This window comes from Entelurus aequoreus, linkage group LG12 (assembly GCF_033978785.1).
Source record: "Entelurus aequoreus isolate RoL-2023_Sb linkage group LG12, RoL_Eaeq_v1.1, whole genome shotgun sequence".
Taxonomy (NCBI): Eukaryota; Metazoa; Chordata; class Actinopteri; order Syngnathiformes; family Syngnathidae; genus Entelurus; species Entelurus aequoreus.
In genome coordinates, this window is record NC_084742.1 from 51,622,290 (window position 1) to 51,629,789 (window position 7,500).

The 7,500-nt window shown below is 46.8% G+C and overlaps 1 protein-coding gene across 1 annotated transcript in view; it reads left to right on the forward strand.

Annotated features, from left to right (window-relative positions):
• Positions 1-7,500, forward strand: part of pde5ab (phosphodiesterase 5A, cGMP-specific, b) — a 184,894-nt gene that overhangs the window by 9,374 nt on the left and 168,020 nt on the right. The gene's annotated exons all lie outside the window — the stretch shown is intronic.

Consider the following 7,500-nt stretch of genomic DNA (forward strand, 5'->3'; position numbering starts at 1 on the left):
GAGTGTTATATCAACTAAAGCCCACACTTAAACTTTCCACGTGCAAGATTGAATCTATTTAAAAAAGTTATTTAATAAGAAGCCAAAAAGTGCAAAAACAATAATGTTCGTGTTGGAGGAGTTGTGAATGACTGAAATATGAAATACGTGCTGCTTTTTGCCGGATGGGGTGCCTGGTGGGTGGTGGGCGGGGGGGCCTGGACGTGCGGGAAGGGCTGCGGGGTTTGGTGGCGCTGGGCACTGTTGGCAAACAGGCCTCTTGTTTATTTTTATTTATTTTATTTTATTTAAAGGGTTTATTTTATTTTATTTATTTATTAAAAAATTATATTTTATTATTATTATTTTTTTGGTGTATGTATGTGTATGTGTATATGTGTGCATATGTATATGTATGTAGGTGTATATATGTGTGTGTGTGTGTGTACGTGTATATGTATATGCATGCATGTGTGTATGTGTATGTATGTGTATATACATATATGTATGTATATGTGTATGTGTATATGTATGTGTGTATGTATGTGTAGGTGTGTGTATGGGTGTGGATGTCCGGTGGATCGATTGGCCTGAATGTGGATGAGTTGGGGTAGGTGGGTTGGTGGCCTCTGTGGTAGCTGGGGGCGTGCGTTGTTGTGGTTTACGGGGTCGGTCGTTTTTTTTTGTTTCGGTTTCGTATGCTGCGGGTGTTTGTACTGCGGATGGGCGGTGGTGGTGATGGTTGCTGTGGTACTGCCGGCGGTTAGCGTCGCTGTGTTGGGTTGGAGTGGTTGGGGGACTGTGGCTGGTATCTGTGCGCTTGTGGGGTTGTGGGGGATGGCTGGCGTTGGTTTGCCGGCTGGTTTGGGGGCTGGCGTGCGGACGGGATGTATTGACTTCTTCCCCCGTTGGGGAGCGCCATCCCCTGGCCGGGACTCGTATAGGCACGTTGCTGTGTGGATGGCCGGGATGCGGTGTTTGCATTGGGCATGGGCTGTGCAGTTTTTCTGCGTTTGGTTGCTGGTATGGGCTCTGCAGGGTTGGGTTGGGGTGGGCGGGGGATGGCTTTGTTTGGCGGGGGGTGGGCTCGCGTGGCGTCACGCTAAAGTGGTCTGGTGTGGGTCACGGGCCGCGGGGGGGCGGCGGCTTCCTGGCCGTAGTTCCTGGTTGTCGGCCGCATGGACTGGGGGGGGATGTCCGGGTCCTCTACTCCTCCTACTTATAGCACACACAGTCACACAAATATAGGACTTTGGGGGATTGTCCTGCGGGGAGGCATGGCGGGGGGATGAGGATGCCTCCTATGGGGCTCCAGTCCTCCTGTCTTGTCCCCTGCTCGTCCATCCCTCAATCTAGGGGCGGCGTAGCGAAGTTGGTAGAGTGGCCGGGCCAGCAATCGGAGGGTTGCTGGTTACTGGGGTTCAATCCCCACCTTCTACCATCCTAGTCACGTCCGTTGTGTCCTTGGGCAAGACACTTCACCCTTTCTCCTGATGGCTGCTGGTTAGCGCCTTGCATGGCAGCTCCCGCCATCACTGTGTGAATGTGTGTGTGAATGGGTGAATGTGGAAATACTGTCAAAGCGCTTTGTGTACCTTGAAGGTTGAAAAGCGCTATACAAGTACAACCCATTTATCATTTATAATCTTAGCTGCATATTAGACACTTAGGATTTGGAGGGCTCGGCTTGGTTGGGACCCACCAAGACCTTGATGTCCCCCAATTTTAATCGCATTATTAGTTCCCACAAGCATACATATCTCACTCACGCTACAGTACACGCATCAATAGGGACTGGAGGTCGGCTGTAATGGCTGACCTCCTAATTGTAACTACACAGTAGACACTCTGGGGGCCTTGTACACATGCATGTGGGGGGGTTGGGGTTCGGCGCACCCCTCATTGCCTCGTCGGCCGGGGCGGATTCCGGGGACTGCGTTCTGGTGGCCTGCCAGGCTTTTATTAATGTATTATTATTATTATTATTATTATTTATTTATTTATTTATTTTTATTTTTACTTATTTATTTTTTAAATTTTTTTTTATTTTAATTTTTGTTTGTTATTTTATTTTTATTATTTACTTACTTTATTTTATTTTATTTTTATTTTATTTATTTATTTTTATTTGTTATTTTTCATTTAATTTACTTTAATTTTTATTTTTTTTAATTTTTAATTATTATTATTATTTTTGTTTAATCTTATTATTTATTTGTGTGTGGCGTCGCGCGGGTCTCGCTTCCTGTTGGGTGGGGTCCGTGCCTGTGTGGCCCGACCTTGCGCTGTGGGGTCTCTGTTGGCGACTTGATGTGGTGGCGGCGCGGCGCCCGTGTCTGGTCTGGATGCTGTGTCTCGGTTGTTTGGGCGGTGGTGTGTTTGTGCGGGTTTGGGTTGGGGTGGTGGGGTCTTTTGGTGTGTGTGGGGGGGGGGGTTGTTGGCGTCTCTTGTTTGCGTGTTGGCGTTTGGGCTTGCTGGCGGGCTGGCTCTGGCTGGTCTCCGTGATCCTGTTCGCGTGTGGTTGCCGGTCGCGGTTTTTTTTGATCGCTTTGATTTGATTGGGTGGTGCTGGCTGTCTGGGGGTGTTGTAGCTGCTGTTTCTGCTGCCGTTTGTTTGTGGTGTGGGCGCCCGTGGCTGCTGGGTCTGGTGCAGGGGGTGGTTGATGTTGTGACTGGTGGCAGCACGCGCGCATGGTGGTTGTCGGGGCTGACAAACTGTGTATATGTATGTATATGTGTGTGTGTGTATGTATGTATGTATATAGATGTGTATGTATATGTATGTGTGTGTACATGTGTATGTATATAGATATGTATGTATATTTCTGGGGGTACGTTCTGGGCCTGCCTGTCGGGTGGGGGTCGGCGCCTCAGGCTACTGCATCTGGTCGGCGTGTCTGGAGCTCCTGGGTCCCACCGTCCATCCCTTTCGGGTGCCCGTCTTGGTTGGGGCCTGCTGGGTCTGGTCCCTGCGTCTACTGTGGTAGCTTGGTGCTGCAGGGTATTCCGAGGTGCTGCGAGTCGGCCAGTTGTTGGGGTAGCGACCTTGTGTGTCAGCATGTCTGTGATCTTCCTTTAATTCTTTTTTTTATTTATTTAAAAAAAAAATAGATTTAATTATTTATTTATTCTTATTTTTTAATATATTTTATTATATTATTATTATAATTATTATTAGTATTATTATAATTATTATTTATTTATTTATTTTATTTATTTATTTCCCCTACCTCAGGGGGGGGTCTCGGCGGGGCGGTTGCTGGTTGTTCCATCTCCATCGTTGGGGTCCCTGCTGGTGGGGTGGGTGGTTCCTGTGGCCCCGTGCTGGGTGGTCCTGTGGCGGCCGGCTTGGGTGGGATGGCCGGGGGCTGGCCTCGCCGCGCTCTCCGGGTGGGGGGGTGGGCTCGTGGGGGCCCGGTTGCCGGTGGGGCGGGGGCGGTCTTCCCGTCCGGTTGCGGGTGGTCTCCGGGCCCCTCGGGCGGGGCGTCCCGCCTTTCTGTCTGTGTGGGGTGTGGTCTCTCGCTGGCTTGGGGTCTGGCTGCCCCCTGCTTTTCTCGTGCCTTGTCCTCTGCCGGGTGCGTCTGTCTGCGGCCTGCTGCTGGCCCTTGTGGGCGGCGCGGTGGGCCAGGCTCTGGGGTTCCTGTCGCTGTCCGGCTTGGCTGCGTGGGGGCGGTGGCCCCTGGTTCCCTGGGCACCACACCTACTGTTTGTGGGTTGGGCTCTCGGGGAGGCTGTGGCCGTACTCTGGCTCCCGCACACACTGGGAGTCAAATGTATTGTACATACAAATTCACATATACTCACATACATACATACATAGGTACCTACGCTCCCACATACATATACAAATACAGTACATATTTACACACTCAAAGTTCGTACATCCACACGCACACTCATTATACAAACATACTGTATACACATACTGTACATATACATTCACTGTACAAACATACATATACACATACTGTACATATACACTCACTGTACAAACACACACATACACATACTGTACATATACATTCACTGTACAAACACACACATACACATACTGTACATATGCATTCACTGTACAAACACACACATACACATACTGTACATATACATTCACTGTTCAAACACACATACTGTATACACATACTGTACATATACATTCGCTGTACACACATATACACATACTGTACATATACATTCACTGTACAAGCACACATATACACATACTGTACATATACAAGTACATATGCACACATACACTCATGCACATAATCACGTTTCATCAAACATATATTAACGTTGCCCTAGGGTAAACTGGGTATAACACATGGCACACTGACAAAGCTTAACCTATTTTTACTATAACAATCTACAAGGTTAATGTAGGTTGCTTCTCTTTCTTCCCCTCCATTTTTCTGCATTCTTACGTATCTCAAGTTATCATTACGTATATGTATTGTTGCATTTGAACAATTGTATTGTTGATAATAAAGGTAAAGTATTGGTATTGTTTATTATCAATAGCACTATTTCTATTGGTATCAATAGCACTATTTCTATTGGTATTCATATTGCTCCATTTTTAGTGTAATAATGCTCATTGTCATTTCTGTATTATTTTTTATTTTCGCTAACTGCTTATTTGCTATTACTTTTACCATCATATTTGTACATGTCGTATTTGCTGATGTTGCTCTATTGTTGTTGTTGTTGTGTTTGCTGTTGTTGTTTTTGTCTCTCTGTCTAATCCCCCTCTTGTCCCCACAATTCCCCCCTCTGTCTTCCTTTTTTTCTCTTTCTATCCCCTCCTGCTCCAGCCCGGCTGCACCAAATGATAATATAAATACATTTAATAAAGTCAAAATACAAATAAGGCAACAAGAGAAGTATCCTACACTTCTCTTTTGTAAAGTAAATCTGAACAGCCGATATGGGCATCTACATCTGCTATATGATTTGCCTGAGAAGCTGGGCAGGACATTATTTAAAAAAAAAAAAAAAAAACGTGCTGCACTCTGCAGGTGTACCTAATGTTGTGGCCCTGGAGTCATTCACAACTCCTCCATCCGGTTTCCCCAGGGGACTGTAAGTTCCAGCAGCACAACATGCTCCGTTGAGTCAGAAGTTAAAGGCCTACTGAAATGAAATGTTTTTATTTAAACGGGAATAGCAGATCCATTTTATGTGTCATACTTGATCATTTCGCGATATTGTCATATTTTTGCTGAAAGGATTTAGTATAGAACATCGACGATAAATTTCGCAACTTTTGGTCGCTGATAAAAAAGAAGCCTTGCCTGTACCGGAAGTAGCGTGACGTCACAGGTTGAAGGGCTCCTCACATTTCCCCATTGTTTACACCAGCAGCGAGAGCAATTCGGACCGAGAAAGCGACGATTACCCCATTAATTTGAGCGAGGATGAAAGATTTGTGGATGAGGAACGTGAGAGTGAAGGACTAGAGTGCAGTGCAGGACGTATCTTTTTTCGTTCTGACCGTATCTTATGTAAAAGGGCTAATTGGATTCCACACTTTCTCCTTTTTCTATTGTGGATCACGGATTTGTATTTTAAACCACCTCTGATACTATATCCTCTTGAAAATGAGAGTCGAGAACGCGAAATGGACATTCACAGTGACTTTTATCTCCACGACAATACATCGGTGACGCACTTTAGCTGCGGAGCTAACGTGATAGCATCGTGCTTAAATGCAGATAGAAACAAAAGAAATAAGCCCCTGACTGGAAGGATAGACAGAAGATCAACAATACTACTATCAGGAGACACCGAACCAAACACTGGACCTATAACTACACGGTTAATGCTGTGCCGCCTGTCGAAGCCTAGCAATGCTGTTGCTAACGACGCCATTGAAGCTAACTTAGCTATGGGACCTCGTCAGAGCTATGATAAAAACATTAGCTATCCACCTACGCCAGCTCTCATCTGCTCATCAACACCCGTGCTCACCTGCGTTCCAGCGATCGACGGCGCGACGAACGACTTCACCCGATCATCGATGCGGTCGGCGGCTAGCGTCGGATAGCGCGTCTGCTATCCATCTCTCAGTCCTCCTGGTTGTGTTGCTGTAGTCCGCCGCTAATACACCGATTCCACCTACAACTTTCTTTTTTGCAGTCTTCATTGTTCATTAAACAAATTGCAAAAGATTCACCAACACAGATGTCCAGAATACTGTGGAATTTTGCGATGAAAACAGAGCTGTTTGTATTGAGATACAATGTGTCCGAATACTTCCGTTTCAACCATTGACGTCACGCGCAAATGTCATCATACATAGACGTTTTCAACCGAAAGTTTCACGGAAAAATTAAAATTCCACTTTATAAGTTAACCCGGCCGTATTGGCATGTGTTGCAATGTTAAGATTTCATCATTGATATATAAACCATCAGACTGCGTGGTCGGTAGTAGTGGGTTTCAGTAGGCCTTTAAGACAAGGTCTGGCCTCAGTGATGTCCTTGCTATGCACTCTGGAAACTTCAGGTGTCTGCCGAGATCCACCTGAAGCTGCCAGTCATGGGCTGTGGCTAGCAGTCCGGTTGGAGCCTTACGTCCTGCCTGTGGTTTCTCCCCTGCCTTAACGAAGGAGATGTTATGCCTGACTGGGAGCTGGTGTTTGCTCTGCTGGACATTCAGGTGTTTCTGCTAGCCCCCAGCAATGAAGATTAGATGGACTTGGGAGGACATGATACACTGACTGGATCAGGAACTTGAGTCTTGCTGGTTCTGACTTCCAAAGTTCTGTCCAAGTGATTTTCCGGGTAGATGCGTGGTCCCAATTTATCCAGGCTCCTTGCTGGCGCATGGCCACTGTCTTCCTCCTCAACCTCTGCACAGATCTCTCCCTGCACCATCAGCCGTCTCTCTCGACCCTGGTCTTTGTTGTAGCGTGGTCTTGTGTGGCTACCCAGCCCAGCTCCTCTGACTGCCACGGCACCTACTAAGACGCCATGTCTCAGCCTTCTTCTGTCTGGTCAACGGCCTCCTGTGCCTTCCACTTCCTCCTAGTTCTGACCTTGATGCCAGCAGAGGAGACTCTGGTGTCAGATGAGTCTCTGTAAAGTAACACCTCCCTGGCTCTGGTGACTTTAAACTCCTCGGTCAATCCGGTGAAGGGAAGCTGCAGCTTGTTGGTGTGCCCATACAGGGCGATGCTGCTTAGGCTCTTTGGCAAGCCCAACACCTGCGCAGGTGCTGGCATCCAAATCAGGTGAACGGTGTAGGAATTACAACACATTTTATATGTGCCTTCCACTTTTTAAGGGACCAAAAGTAGTTGGACAAACTAACGTAATCATAAATCAAATTGTCACTTTTCAATACTTTGTTGCAAATCCTTTGCAGTCAATGACAGCCTGAAGTGTGCAACCCATAGACATCACCAGACGCTGGGTTTGGTCCCAGGTGATGCTCTACCAGAGGCCTCTGCTGCAGCTGTCTTCACTTCCAGGTTGTTCTTGGGCATGTTCCCTTCAGTTTTGTCTTCAGCAAGTGAAATGC